The sequence below is a fragment of the Camelus ferus genome, chromosome 13, assembly GCF_009834535.1.
Source record: "Camelus ferus isolate YT-003-E chromosome 13, BCGSAC_Cfer_1.0, whole genome shotgun sequence".
Classification (NCBI taxonomy): domain Eukaryota; kingdom Metazoa; phylum Chordata; class Mammalia; order Artiodactyla; family Camelidae; genus Camelus; species Camelus ferus.
In genome coordinates this window covers 2,150,765-2,166,437 of record NC_045708.1, presented here as the reverse complement: position 1 = coordinate 2,166,437, position 15,673 = coordinate 2,150,765, and the positions used below count along the sequence as shown (strand labels likewise).

The window sequence follows — 15,673 nt, the reverse complement described above, 5'->3', positions numbered from 1 at the left end:
GAGTCTGTTTCCATTTTGTATTTATGTTCTTTTTTTTTTTAAAGATTCCACATATGAGTGATCTCATATGATATTTTTCTTTCTCTTTCTGGCTTACTTCACTTAGAATGACATTCTCCAGGGACATCCATGTTGCTGCAAATGGTGTTATGTTGTCATTTTTATGGCTGAGTAGTACTCCATTGTATAAATATAGCACATCTTCTTTATCCAGTCATCTGTTGATGGGCATTTAGGCTGTTTCCATATCTTGGCTATTGTAAATAGTGCTGCTATGAACATTGGGGTGCAGATGTCATCCTGAAGTAGGGTTCCTTCTGGATATATGCCCAGGAGAGGGATTCCTGGGTCACATGGTAAGTCTATTCCTAGTCTTAAGGAGTCTCCATCCTGTTTTCCACAGTGGCTGCACCAAACTGCATTCCCACCAGCAGTGTAGGAGGGTTCCCCTTTCTCCATAGCCTCTACAGCATTTGTCATTTATGGACTTTTGAATGATGGCCATTCTGACTGAGGTGAGGTGATACCTCATTGTAGTTTTGATTTGCATTTCTCTGATAATTAGTGATATTGAGCATTTTTTCATGTGCCTATTGGTCATTTGTATGTCTTCCTTGGAGAATTGCTTGTTTAGGTCTTCTGCCCATTTTTGGATTGGGTTGTTTGTTTCTTTCTTATTAAGTCGTATGAGCTGTTTATATATTTGGGAGATCAAGCCTTTGTCAGTTTCATCGTTTGCAAAAATTTTCTCCCATTCCATAGGTTGTCGTTTTGTTTTACTTATGGTTTCCTTTGCTGTGCAGAAGCTTGTAAGTTTAATTAGGTCCCATGCCCATTTTTTTTAATTGGATTGTTTTCTTGTTGTTGTTGAGCTGTGGGAGTTCTTTATATATTCTGGATATTAACTTCATATTCAATATATGATTTGCAAATATTTTTCTTCACTCCACTAGGCTACCTTTCTATTCTGTTGATAATATCTCTTGATGCACAGAAGTTTTTCATTTTGATGTAGCCCAGATAACCTGGCTTTGAATTTCAAAGCCCAGTTTTTTCTCTTTTCTTTAAATTGAAGGCTAGTCAGTTTACAATGTTGTGTCAGTTTCTGGTGTACAGCATGTTTCAGTCGTATGTACACACACAGATACTCGTTTTTATATTCTTTTTTCATTATAGGTTACTACAAGATATTGAATATAATTCCCTGTGCTGTACAGTAGGACCTTGTTGTTTATCTATTGTGTATATAGTAGTTAGTGTCTGCAATTCTCGAACTCCCAATTTATCCCTTCCCACCCCCTTCCCCTCGGTAACCATGAGTTCGTTTTCTCTGTCTGTGAGTCTGTTTCCATTTTGTAAATAAGTTCATTTGTGTCTTTTTTTTTTTTTTTTTTTTTTTTGGCTTCCACATACAAGTGATATCATATGGCATTTTTCTTTCTCTTTCTGGCAACAAGCCTTCGATTCCAACCAGGGCCAGCCTCATATGCAGTCCTGGGGACACAAAGAAAGACCCAGAGCTGCCCTCAGTGTGCAGGGTGGACAGACCCACAAAGAGACGAGAATGAACGGTCACACCTCGGTTGCAGCACCTACACAAAGCTCTCTGGGAAACACACAGGCACATGTGCACATGACAAAGGAAACCATGAGGAAAGCTGTCTCGTGACGGAGGAGATGTTGGGTCCTCTGAGGGCAAAATACTGCAGCCATATCAGCACAGAAAGGATGCTGCGGCCATCAAGTCATCAGCCACTACACCGCCCCCCAATGGTGAGCAGAGGGAACTCAGGGCGCAGACAAGCAGGCAGCCCTCCCGCCCTCTGCTGCCACCCCCAGCGGTGCCCCCTGAGGACTCAGGATGGGAGAGCACAGGACACCGGCCCTGGACAGCGAGGTGCACATCAAAGGAATGGCTTCAATGAGCCCAGACCTTTGCACCTTCCCAGACATAGAAAAGAGCTTAATTCCTTAACTTGAGCTGTTGGTTCTCTTTAATTAACAGTAATCTTTTGATGTTCCGACTACCTGGTCTTTGTTACAAAAACTCATAGATCCTGGCTCCTCCCTTGTCACTTCGGAGCAGTCCCTCAGAGCCATCTGAGAGGCTGTCATCCTGGTTTGAGTCCTCAGAAAGTCCGCCGAATAAAACATAACTTTCAACTTTCAGGTTGTGCATTTTATTTCAGTCAACAGCCCTGCGTACAAAGGGTCAGCCCAGGTCCCCGGGCAAAGGGTGGCTCCCTCAGCCCGACTGAAAGACAAGTGACAGTAGAAGGCCCCCAGCTTAAGAGGCAGGACCCCAGAGGAGTGGGCTGGGGACTCTCTCCCTCCCCGACACTGAACCCCAGAACCTCACTAAGGCCCAGGGCCCGTCCTCCCCTGCGGCCCCACGACCTGCCGGGGACCTGACCGGACCTGGAGGTGCAATTCTCCACTGTCTGTGGACGAGTGATGGCCCATTTGTGTGCGCAAGACTAGTGCTCAGAAGATTAATTAAGGGCAAGGGTGTTTCTAACCATCTGAACTAATTGCGGGCATCAACTTAGAAATGGACCAGTCTCACCTGTAACGCAGGAATCCCACCCACCCCTCCTGGAATCAGAGTGCGAACACGTCTCTCCAAGAGACTCAGCAACACCAGGAAATCACTGCTGCCCATTCAATGAGGCTAATTTTAAATGTTGGGCTGGGTGGGGGAGGGGCAACTGTCAGCCACCAGCAAGGAGAAGAGGGGGCCTTCCCCTCAAGTTTGGGGGAAGCGCGTCTCCGTCTACCGTCAGGCAGAAGCCTGGCCCCTCTGCTGCTGCGGCCCCCTCCCCACCCCCCGCGGGCCTGGGCCACTGCTCATGCTGGGACGCAAGCCTGAGGGGGCGGCATGGATGTTCTGGGCGTAACTAATGCAATGGGGAAATCAGGTCAGCCACTGAGCACTGGAGGGAGGTGTTTAGAGACGCAGCCCCGGGCCAGCATCCACTCACTTCTGCCTGAGCTGCGTGAAAAAGACGGGACCCGGGCAGCCTGTCTGGGGGGACCTGGGCTCAGCAGGCAAAAGCCAGACCCCCTCTATCGGGCAGGGTCAGGAGAGGGCTTGGACCCTCCCACGTTACCAAATTGTGTCACCCGAAACGTACCCAAAACTCAGCGAGCCAGTGTAAACTGGGAGTACGGGGGGCAGGGAGGGGGAGGACTGGCAGGATGAGAGCAAAGAGGAAGCTGTTAAGATGGAACTGGAAATGAATTATTGCCCAAAACGCGCGCAGAGACCGCCTTGGCACTGGCTAGGGAGGGTCCGCAAAATTAGCTCCCAGTGTGCGCATGAAGATACCAGGAAGCAAAGCAACTGCTCTGCTTTATCCCCACCGCTCACTGAGCGCTTACTACGGGCCAGATGCTACCATGCATCTACCAAAATCCATCAAATTGCACCTCTGAAATACGCGTAGTTTACTGCACAGAAATTATACCACAGTAAAGCTGTTAAAATAATAAAAAAAATTAAAGCCACACACACAGGATGCGGTCCAACCCCCGCTTATCCCCACGTTGCAGAAAAGGAGATGCCGCCCCAGCGGCACGTCTGAGGTCACCCCGCCGGCCAGCAGCCCGGCCAGGATTCACACCAGATCCGTCCACCGCGACACTCCCCCTTTTGAGCATCCTTCTGAAACGAGCCCGAGCGGGAGCCTGGGTGGTGGAGCGCTGCACTGTGCTGCTCGAGACTCGCACTTCCCAGCGCTGACTCGAGTTCATCAGAGACAAACAAGGAGGTTTTTTCCCATGAGGTTTTGCCCCGATCTCACACGGTCGGTCCCAACGCCCCATCTGGAGCCTCTGCCCCGCCTGGCAGTGCGGACTCGTCCTTCCCGGGAGGAGAGACGCCACCTGGGGGAAGACAGGCGGCTGCGCAGGAGCGACAGGAGCGCCCGGGGCTGAGATTAACTCCGTGATGGCACACGATGGAGAAGGATGCGTGGGTTTCGGGAGCTAAATCATGCCCTGTGCACAGCCTATCGATTTTTGCTTTTCGTCGGCGGCTGCAGTTGGGAAGGCTGCCTTCGTGTGAGATTTCTGGTGGCTCTCACCCCAGGGGAGACCGTGAGGGTCCTGTGTTTGCTGAAATAAGAGCGCTGGCCCAGAAAGCACACGTGGGAGGAGGAAGTGGGGAGCGGGTGGGAGATGCTGGGGGCGTCAATGGGGGAGACAGACGGGAAGGGAACTGGGCAAAGGCACGTGGAGCTGGGGGTCGGGCGGGGAGTGGGGCTTATAGTGAGCAGGGGCGCCTTGCCTTGAATCCCGTCAGGGACACAGAGACCCTCACGCTCAGGAACCCCACGGGCCCCGCTGGACAAACTGCTCCGGGTTCCCCGGCCCGTCTCGCCTTTGCCCTTGGCGTCGGGCCAAGACTCAGGCTCTAAGTCATTGCTCCTGGGGTTGCAGGCTCCCAGACCCCACCCTCCACCCGAGGGGCCTGGGAGTAACCCTGGCTCGCCCAGGCTCCCCCTGGCCGGGGACGAAGCCCTCCCCCCACCAGGGGCACCAGGTGCCCTCGCCTTTGCTTCTGCCCCCGGCCTGGCCGTGGGTAAGAGGTTTCCTGGTTCCTCTGGAGGATGGCGTTCATGTGGCCCAAAAGAGACGCCCCCTCGCCAGTGGGCCTGTGGCCCCACGTGCCCAGATCCTGGCCCCCTGAGTTCAAGCCCCTGAGGCTTAACTGAGTGGGTGGCAGCTCTCGTGTGCCCCTTGCTTCACACACATCACGAAACTCACCCTCCTCTGGGACTGGCACTGACACCACCTCTGGCCGTCTGTCTGTCTGTTGTCACCACTCCTGTCCCTGCGCTACACAGCGTAACGTGGCAGAAACAGCAGGTGTGTGCACTGAAGCAGGAAGCACTGATGTGTGTGACCTCGGGAGTCACTGCCCTTCCCAGAGCCTCCGTTCCCTTCTCTGCGCATTAGATCCATGAGTGCTTCTGGGACCTTGGTCGCAGGGCCACCCCCACCCAGACGAGCAGCAGGAGAGGTGGACGCGAAAGGGCTTTGTAACCGGTTGGCAGAGCACCAGACCCAGGTGTGGCCTGGACGCTGGTGCATCCGGGCTGACAGACGCAAGAACTAGGGACGATTCCAGGCAAGGCACGGCCGCCCCACCCTGCTCCACGCCATGCAGACAGAGACCCCACTGCGAGCTCGGTGTAAAAGGGGAGAGACAGAGACCCTGGAACGTCCTCCAGCGACCACCGACCACACAGCAGTGCCGCATCCTGGGGCCAGGGCCGGCTGTGTGAGGTCCAGCAGTCAGGGACACTGAGTGGGGTTTGAATGAGAGGGGGCTGAGCCTGAGGAAGGTGTGGGGAAGAAGGTTCCATCCGGGCAGAGGGGCAGAGACCTGCAGTGTCATATTGTGGTGCCCTGGGTATTAAACTGTGTCCCTGGATTCCTACGTTGCAGCCCTGACCCCCAGTGTGACGGGGTGCAGAGGTGGGGCCTGGGGGAGGCGATCAGAGTGAGATGAGGGCTTGAGGGTGGGGCCCCAGGACGGGATGAGTGCCCCTGCAGCAAGAGGAAGAGGGACCAGAGCTCGGCCTCTCTCACACGAGGACACACTAAGAAGGTGGCCGTCTGCAAACCAGGAAGAGATGCCCACGAAGACCCAGCTCCTCAGCCGGCCGGCCTGCAGCACCCCGAGGAGTGAAGTCTGCATTATCCACTCCCCCATCCCCACTATTTCTTTCGGCAGCCGGAGCTGAGACAGGGGTCTCTGCCCGGCTTTGGCATCAGGGTCACACTGGCCTCGCAGACTGTCAGGAAGTGTTTCCTCATCTTCTATTTTTTGGAAGAGTTTCTGAAAGTCCTGGTAATGATTCTTCTTTAAATGCCTGGCAGAATTTAGCAGTGGAGCCACCGGGGCAAAGGCCTGCAGAGCATGTGTCTGGCGTGTTCAGGGCCCAGTCAGGAGCAAGTTGGTGTCACTGGGGGAAGAGATGGGGAAGGGCAGAGGGAGCCACTGCATGCAGGGCCCTGTGGCAGCGATGAAAAACATGGGGATGTGCAGGCACAGGTGGCAAGATCCGCCTTGCGCACGAAGGAGCCCTGTGTCTGTGGGCATGGTGGACAGGCCCCGGCGGGGCAGCGAGGGAGGCCGGGAGGCCCGGGGCCTGGGCGGTGGCTCTCAGCGCACCGCACACGTGAGCTCATCGGAGTGGATGCCGATCTGGTTCCCGTCCTGGAGCCCAGGGCAGTGGGGAGTCAGCTGGGGCTCACCTCCCAGCCTGCCCACCTGGCATCCCCCGCCCACCCCGGCCCCATGAGTGGGTCCCAGGACGGTGAGGACTCCAGAGAGTGTGTCTCCTGCCCCCTGGAAAGCAAGCCACACTTGCTGCAAACCATGACAGCCCCTGACGTGTCATCAGAGCCACCGCATGAAGCAAAGAAGGGAAAAAAAGACAATTTACAATTGCAAATTGGGACTCCTCATTCCAGCCCGCGCAGTAGGTAATCCAGCACACGGGACAGATGGCGAGGACGCGTTCCAGGAACGTGTTAGGACACATCACTGAGCAGCGGAGAGCAGACGGCTCCGGAAGGGACGGGCTGCCTGTCACCCTCCTTGAAGGGCTCCTGGAGGAACGCTGGGGACGGGGGCTGGGACAGACGCAGGAGCCCCGTCCCTCTGTGTCAACTACCGCCCGGGGGGCAGAACCTCGAGGCACAGAGACCCGAGAGTCACAGAAACACAGATCACACATCGTGCGGTGTTTTGGGGACCAGACGCTCCCTCTGCCACATTTTAAATCCAGGACAAGGACACAGCGCCTCCAGGAGTTGTGCCCAAACCTACCCCAGTCAGTGTCTCAGCAAAGAGCCCGGCTCAGGGTGGGGCCCCGGGGTGCGGGAGAGAGGCCCTCACGGAGAGGAGAGGGAGGGGGGCCCCCAGCAGCCTCTCCAACTTATGCAAATGAGAACAAGTGTGCGCCAACCCGGCCCTGCTGCCATCGCAGATGCACAGCCTAGGTCTCACCAATGCCACCAGCAAGGCCTTCCTCACTCCCAAACGCTGCTCATTTTAGGAAAAATAACTGTCCCCACATGAATGGGTTTTCTTAGTGACTGTATTGTCTGCCGTTCCTGCTCCCCATCTCCCCGGAGCTCATTCACGTCCGTGGGGATCTGAAGGCCTGTCACCCGCAAAGGCCAAGGGTGACGGCAAAGCAGGTCCAGTGGGGACCCTTGGAGGGAGGCCGAGCTCAGAGACCCGGCCCCGGGAGGCAGGTGGGGGACAGTCAGGGCCAGATGACAGCCAGACGACGCAGTGCTCCGGCCTGAGGCCAGGGGCGGGGGAGCCCAGGTGACACAGGACAGCGAGCCAGGCAGGTGGGACCCCACGGCCCGGGCCAGCCCCGGAGTCAAGGGGAGATGGGGGTGCGGAGGGAAAGGAGATTCCCTGGAGGTGGAAGGCCGACACCAGACGTGGCCAGGGGACAGCTCAGGGCTCAGTCAGACCCAAGCGACCCCGGGAATGTCTGTGTCTGAGTCCTCAGTGCCAACTGGAGCTTTCAATGAGCAGCTACCGAACTGTCCGCAGGCAGGAAGAAGGAAACACAGACAAGACTTGGCGGGGGAGGGGCGCCAACCGGCAGAGGGGTGCGATGGGGTGGGGGGCTCCAGCCCCTTCTCAGGATCTCTTTACTCCAGGCCTGAAGGCGGGGAGAACGGACGCACGAGGGTCCGGAGGGCTCTCGGGGCCGGCTGCGCCTCTGTGAGGCGGTGAATGTTTTCAGCATGAAGCCCATGAATCTCACAGAGTTTTCTGGATGCTCCGCCTACACCTCCCTCAGAGAAAACAAGTGATTGATAATGCTGACAGCGGAAACGGGAGGTCCCTGAAAGGTCATCTGAGGCCATGCCGGGCCACCCGGGGACTTGCGCCAGGCCGGTGGGCCTCGCTGACACACGGGGAAGGCCCTGGAGGGAACTTGAGTCCACGGCCAGCCGGCCGCAGCGCAGGCAGAGTATCCCCGGCTGTCCTCTCCCTGCGGAACCCGCTCCCGGCCCCGGGACTCCAGGAGGGCAGGACCCCACCTGGTTCCCAGAGGCTGAGCCCTCTCGGCCTCGCCCCGCAGTGCAGAGGAGCGGGAGGCCTGTGGGCAGCTCCGCGGGGGCTCCAGACACATGGTCTGTCACTGTCACCAAACACGCAGCGGGGCCTTGGGGCGTCACCCTGGAGAGTGGGGATCCCTCGCTTATTCATGTGTGAATTGTGCAACTAACTCCACAAACGTTTACGGAAAGCTCTTCAAAGGGAGAAACGAAGGCGCAGGCAGGCTTCCTGCTTAAGCCTCTGTCTTGCTAACTCCCAGGCGTCATGAAAGGCCTTAGGGCCACTTTGCAAAGCTGCTCCCAGTTCATCCAACCTAAGGCCCAGCAGGCTGGTCACAGCGGCCATGGGTTCAAACCCTGAGGTGCTGTCTTTGAGCCTCGAGAAGTCACTTCATCGCTGGGTGAACTTGCTCAGGCTGCCAGAATAAACCAGCAGAGGCCAGCGGGCCTCAACAGCAGGGGTGCGTTTTCTCTCAGCTCTGGAGGCGGGAAGTCGGAGATCAGGCTATCTTCGGCTTTGGGTCCTCCTGAGGCCTCTCTCCCAGGCCTTCAGACGGTGCGCTCCTGTCTGCACGTCTGTGTCTAAGTGTCCCCTTCTCGTAAGGACACCAGTCATCGGGTCAGGGCGCCCCCAGTGGTCTCGTTCGATCACGTCTGTAAAGACCTATTTCCAAATAAGGTCACACTCACAGGTCCTGGGGCTGACACTTCCCATTCGGGTTTGGGGGACGAGGGAGCTTGGCCCACGACTGTCTCTGAGCCTCGTTCTTCCCTCTACTGCCCAACTCTCCCCCAGGTTGGGGCCTGAGGGGGCCTGGAAGGGCTCGATCAATGGGAGAAACGGGTCTCCCTCTCCAAAGACAGGCGGCGGGAGACGGGCCTGGGTCTCCACCGCCCCTGGAAAACATGCCTCTTGGCGGGCACCAGAGGACATTAGCACTCGAGCTGCCAGCAGAGAAAATCCTCTAAGAAAAGCCAAGCTGCCTTGAAAAGACGCAAGCACAGGGTCAGAATCATGGCACCGGCCCATTCATTTCTCCCTGATAATTATGCCACCTGCCTGGCCAGCGGGTTGGATGCTAACCGGGACCGGCTCTTCAGAGGTAACAGAAAAAAATAAGAGCAAAAAAGGTCGCCCCTGGCTGGGAGGGTTTTTGGCATTTCAGCTGAATTCCATAATGAATAATTTATATAAAGGCTTTCCGGGAGCCCCGCACGCCGCAGTAAATGCTCCGTGAGAGCGCACGGGCAAGTATCTCAACGTCGAGTCCTCTCTGGTGGGTCCGCTGGCAGCCCAAACCAGATTCCTTGTGTGTGAAAACCAGCATAATCTTACTTCTATTTGCATTTTCCCAGGCGTCGGGGGCGATGAATTTGAGGGCCACAGGCAGAAAATGCTGCTCCTGTCAGACCCAGGGGGGAATTCAGGAATCCCCCTGAATTTGGGAGCAAGAGGTGAGGAGAGGGGGCTCAGGTGGCCGCGCCTCCTCACCTGCCAAGAGCAGTGAGAAGAGAGTGTTGGGGGGAAGAGGCCCCTGGTTCCCAGGGCGCGAGCTCCGGGCCGTCCTGGGCCAGGCGGGGTGCGGGCACAGGGGCTGGAGAAGTCCCCAGTTGTCCAGCTTGGGAAGAGGGGTCCAGAGTGCAGGCTTGGGGTCAGAAAGGTGGATTTAAATCCCCTCCCTCGTGGGCTCCTTGGCCTCTCCCAGGCTTCACGGTCTCACTTACCAAACAGGGAAGAGGGCCAACGCTCAGGACTTGGCGCAGGCATGAGGGTCTGATGACGTGCTGTGGGCAGCCAGCCTGGCCCGCACGCTGTCCCTCACGCACCACGAACGCTGGCCCAGCAGACAGGTGCGTGGGGGCGGCGGCTCGGCCCACGCCCTGAGCAGGCGCCACTGAGGACCGCCGCCCTCCGTGTGCTTCTGACATTACTGCTCCCGCGGCAGCAGGGAGGGCGGTCCTGACTCAGCAGCAGCCTCCCCCTCGCCGCCCCCACCCCAGGGAGGGGCTCACAGAGCCTCAGCATCAATGCCCTCTTGATCTTTGATCCTCCTCTTCCGTGGCGTCACCTCTTTCTGCTGGTGGACGGCCTGTGCGTGCTCAGTGGGACTTCAGCACCAGCAGATGCACACGTCCCCCTGCGGGCTCATGGCCCCCTGCCCTGTGCAGGTCCAGAGGGGCGGGACTGGGGGCCAGGGGAGGGGATGGGGAAGAGGACACCCCGGGCTGCAGCTCTGCCTTTCCCGCCGTTGCCAGGTAGGTGATGGTCCTGGCTTCCAGGATTCCACGCCACCTGCCTTTCAGGGACTCTGGGAAGGGCCAAGGGTGCATGAGCAGCCCGTGCTTTCTGCCCGCTGAGGATGCCAGGCCCTGGAGGGAGAGGGCAGAGATGCAGGCAGAGGGAAGGTAGGATGGGGAGGGACCCGGTGCCCTGGGTACCACGGAGAACATCCCATCTTGAAAAGACCTTGCTGGTCATCCTTAGGCATCCTTGGATCTCAGTAGCCTGTCCTGTAGATGCAGGCATCAGCCCCCAGCCCCATCACTGACCAGCTGGGCAATTTTGGACAAGTTTCTTAATTTCTCTGCACCTCTGTTCTCTCAGCTCTGCAATGGAGTGATTGCAATCCCTTCCCAGAGGAAGGGGGTCCCGATGGGACTGTGCCCATGCAGCTCGAGGTACAGAGCCCACGTCACTCCAAGTGTGCACCCAAGAAATGTGGGTTGTCACGTATAACCCACTCACTTGGGGGAAAGAGGGGGAGACGTGGGGTGGGGGGGCGTCCCATCGTCCCTCAGTGGGTCACTGCCACACAGGTTACCTCTCCACTCCATCTTTCCCCCAGGACCCTGTTTTGGCCTGGTGCCCACTCTCCTCTCCTCCATACTCGCTATGAACTCAGGAGGCCATGGATGAATGCCGCTTGGCCAGTCACAGTTTGCCGCCCTCCCCACCGGTTAATATCTCAGCCCGTCGGCACACAGATGCCCCCGGTGACTGGTGCAGGCTCAGGAGCAGACGCGTGACCTAGGCTGGCCAACCAGACGGGCGAGAAGGACTGTCACTCTGCCGTCTTTCTCCCTCTGGGCATGAATGAGCGGCTTGTCCCATCAACAGCTGGCAGCGCCCACCTCGAAGCCATGAGAGGGGTGCCTGAGGACAGAGAGGCAGAGCCCAGGGGACCACAGAACCGGGGAGCTGGGGCCCTGACGGCGCCGTGCCTGCCGCCCACCTCGCCCCAGAAGCTTACCCGAGACGACGCATCTCGTCAGGGTTAAGCCGCCTGGACTTGGCTCCTCCGTTACTCACGACCCGAGGCGTCCTCACCGGCACGAGTCTCAGGCTCATTCATGTGTTCGTCATTCATTCATAATGTCTTCACTGAAAACTCAGTGCAGCTGGGCACTGTCTCCCTAGTGCAAGGAATAAAAACCCCAACTAGGAAAAGCCCTGTGTCCCAAGTGCTCACAGCCCAGGAGGGGAGACAGACAGACAGACACGCACCATCCAGCGAGCATAGCACAATGAGGGAGGGTCTTGCCGGCACCTGAACAAGCCTGGCTGGGGGAGGGGTGGGGCTGGGGAGGGCTGGGGGCTGGGGGGACCCGGCTCAGGGAAGGCCCCGGTGGAGGCGGCGCTGGCTTCCGCTGCTCCAGTCGTCTCGCGAGACCCGTGCCCCTTGGTTTGGCTGCTTCCCTCGTGGTTCCTTGGAGGGGCCCTCTGACTACTGAGAAAGGACCCCTGTCTACAGAGTGAGGGGGTCTAGACCTCCGGGGCCCTCAAATGTCCATGCCCGGGCAGAATTCGCATCAGCAGAGGAGCACACAGTGGGATAAAAGAGAAAAAAAGTCACGGCCAAATGAGGGTTTCACCAGAGTTCTATTCAAAGCTTTCTGAGAAAGGTCACCTCCAGTTTTGAAGACCCACACAAAGTACTGTCAAATTTAACGCAAACACAGCCCTCACTGTCCTAGAAAAGCCCTTGAGAAGAGCCTTCTGGAACTCCCTGCTGAAGCATGATGGCCACAATGCCTCTAATGGGGCAGGGTGACAGCGGGGTGGCCGCGCCCCACTGCCTCGGCTCGACCTCACCGCTCACGGCCAGGTGACCACCACAAGGCTCCGGCACCTCCTGAGAAAAACAGGATAACAGTGCTGCCTACTTCTGAGAATGAATGTGAAAACTGTACAGATAGGAGAAGGTAATTCCTGAGACGCAAGGAATAAACACGGTGAGCCCAGAGATCAGCCCCACCGGCTAAGCTGGGCAGGTTCTCAGGCTGCAGCGCAGGGGCACGGACCCAGGCAGAGAGGGGAGGGGTAGCTCGGTGGGAGAGCACACGCTTGGCACGCGTGGGGTCCTGGGTTCAAGCCCCAGCACCTCCTCTATAAATCAATCAAGCAAGCAAGCAAACAAACAAATAAACAAACAAACCTAATTACCACCCTCCCAAAAAAAGTTTAAAATTTTGTAAAACAACCCAGGCAGAGCCCAGGGGACCCCAAGAGGAGGAGACAGAGCTGAGAATCCAGCGCGACCAAGGCACGCAGAGTTGACAGGACAGAGCACTGGCAGGAGGGAACTGCAGGCAGAACTTTGAAGGGCTGCGGGAGGCCCCCTTCAAGTGTCCGGCAAAGGAATTCCCAGTGCACGTGGGTGAGGAGACTGCCCGCCAGCGCAGGAAGAAGCCGCCAAAAGGGTTAGTGGGAACAGTGCCCAATGGTCATGCGGGGCTGCAAACTGCTACCATTACCCACCATCGGACTGTAAGCTCCCATCCTTCGTGAGACGCTGGGTAGAGCGCTTAGCGGGGTCTGGTCTCAGCCATCTGGATTTCTTATCCCCAGGCCACACACTGATCTGGTCCGGGAACAGTTGCCAGGGGTAGTTGCTGCTGATGTGCTGGTCCCACCTAACCAATCTTAAAAGCAATACCTGAGAGGATCAGAATGCTCCCAAATAATGTGACCGCATCTCAGAACAAAGCTCAGGACTGCTTCAGATCTATAAATGAACATCCAGCAGCCAGCAATGTAAAATGTAAAGTTCCAGCGTCTGGCAGCCAGTCAAAAATGTCTGGGCATGCAAAGAGGCTTGAAAACAGAACCTACAATAAGAAGAGAAATCCATCAAGTCAGAACTGACGTAGATGTCAGACTTAGCAGGCAAGAACTTTTTTTTTTTTTTTTTTTGAGTTATTGAGGTCAGCGCAATACTGAAGGAGAAGGACGAAGTTGGAGAACTGATGCTGCCTTCAAGACTTACTATAAAGCTATTGTGATCGAGACAATGTGGGTCAAGACCAGTAGGTGAAAAATAGACAAACAGGTCAATGGAACAGAATAGAGCCCAGAAATAGACCCACAAAAATATAGTCAACTGATCTTTGACAAAGGAGCCCAGGGACTACAACAGAGCAAAGACAGCCTCCTTGACAAACGATGCTGGAACCACTGAACGTCCACAGGCCAAAACAAAGGGGTAACTGCGGGACTTACAGGCTCCACAGAAATTAGCTCAAAATGGATCACAGACCAAAATGTAAAGCACAAAGCCATAGGCCCCGAGAAGGTAACATAGGGCAGACTCTAGAGGGGACCCTTCAGCTACGACACCAAAAGCGTGCACCGTGAAGTAACTGGCGGGTAACCGGACTTCATCAAAACTGAAAACGTCTGCTCTGCGAAAGACAGCGTCAAGAGAATTGAAAGGCCAGCTCAGACGACAGAAAACACTCGCAAGAGGCACACTGGGCAAAAGGCTGTTACCCAAGGTACACAAGGAACTCCTAAAACTCAATAATAAGGGGAAAAAATTAATTAAAAAAAAATGGGCAAAAGACCTGAACAGACACTGCGCCAGAGAAAAGGTGCAGATGGAAAGTAATCATGTGGAAAGATGTTCCACAGTGTATGTTATTAGAAAAACTCAAATTAAAACAATAACGAGAAACCACTGCACTCCTATTAGAATGGCACAAAAAAGGAAAAAGTCTGTAACACTGGCAACACTGAACGCTGGTGAGGAAGCGGAGCAACAGAAGCTCTCATTCATTGCTGGTGGGAACACAACATGGGACAGCCACTGTAGAAGACAGTTGGGTTGTTTCTTACAAAACTAAGCATAGTCTTACCGTGCGAGGCAGCAAGCGTGCTCCTTGGCCTTTACCCAAGTGGGCTGAAAACTTACGTTCACACAGAAGCCTGCACATGGCTATGTATAGCAGCTTTGTTCATAACCGCCAGAACGTGGAAGCAACCGTGATGTCCCTCAGCAGGTGAATGCATAAATAAAGTAGGTCGTCTGAATGGAGTAATATTTAGAGCTAAAAAGATATGAGGTATCAAGCCATGAAAAGACACGGAGGAGACTTCACATGAGATTACTCAGTAAAAGAAGCCGATCTGAAAAGATGACATAGGTAGGATTCCAGCTCTGTGACACTGAGGCACAGGAGGCAAATGGGACAACGAAGGCTCAGTGTTTGCCGGGTGTGGAGGAGGAAGGGATGAGAAGGCAGAGTGCGGGGGCTTGTTGGGACGGTGAGAACACTCTGCGTGAGCTCACGGCGACGGGGAGAGCACACAGCTCAGTGGTAGAGGCATGCACTTAGCACGCACGAGGTCCTGGGTTCAATCTCCAGCACCTCCACTAAAAAATTAATAAAATAAAATAAAATAACATGAGATCACTGTGACAGATACATGTCATTATACGTTTGTCCAAACCCATAGGATGTGCACCACCAAGAAGGAACACTAAGGTGAACTGTGGACTCTGGGTGATAAAGACGTGTTGATGTAGGTCCTTCCTTGGTGAAAAACGTACCAGCCTGGTGAGTGATGCTGATCGTGCAGGGGGCTGTGCGTGTGGGGGGCACAGAGTACATGGGAAAGCTCTGTACTTTCCTCTCAATCCACTGTGTAGCCCACCCTCTGGGGTTAATGCCTTTTCCTGCCCACGAGCTCAGGAAAAGGGGCTTTCGTGGAATAAGACAGGACCAATTATGAAGGACAGGGTGGCCTCAGCGTGACTGTAACAGAGCTTCTGGTGTCTGGTGCCCCCAAAATGGCCTTGTGTGTGTATTTCTCGCTCCACTGGCAGGTGGAGGGGGAAGACCAGTCCTTTGCAGTTGTGGCTCTTGTGCCTGTAGATTTGGGAAGAAACAAAGCAGATGGTGACATGGAGAGCCAGCAATGGGTGTCCTGTGTCCAGGCACCTCTGCAGACAGCAGATCCAGACACACTACACCCGGGGTTCAGGGGGCTCCCCCACCAGCAGCAGCCCACCGCCAGCCACAGAGCCCCGCCAGCCACAGAGCCCTGCCAGCGTTGCACACGTGCGAGGGGGTGCAGGGTAGAAGCTGAGTTCCCAAGTTGTCTGGGTCGCATTTCCCACCCCCAGAAGAACAACATTGATCAACAGACACACATGACGATATATAAAACAGGTAAACAACAAGGCCCTACTGTAGCTCAGGGAACTATATGCAATTTCTTGTAAGAACATAAAATGGAAAAGAATCTGAAAAGAAAATATGTATGCATGTACAACTGAATCACTTTGCTGCA

The 15,673-nt window shown here is 55.7% G+C and overlaps 1 long non-coding RNA gene across 3 annotated transcripts; it reads right to left on the bottom strand.

Moving 5' to 3' along the window:
* Window positions 1-6,767: 6,767 nt before the first annotated feature.
* LOC116668230 lies at window positions 6,768-14,360 on the bottom strand. Of its 3 annotated transcripts, none has more exons than XR_004325298.1 (3): window positions 12,860-14,360; window positions 9,593-11,514; window positions 6,768-9,503 (listed from the first exon to the last, which is right to left on the bottom strand). It is a non-coding gene; the product is annotated as an uncharacterized LOC116668230 (long non-coding RNA). The 3 variants fall into 3 exon arrangements; XR_004325297.1 differs by having other exon boundaries at window positions 6,768-9,746; window positions 9,826-11,514; XR_004325299.1 differs by having other exon boundaries at window positions 6,768-9,719; window positions 9,826-11,514.
* Window positions 14,361-15,673: the final 1,313 nt, after the last annotated feature.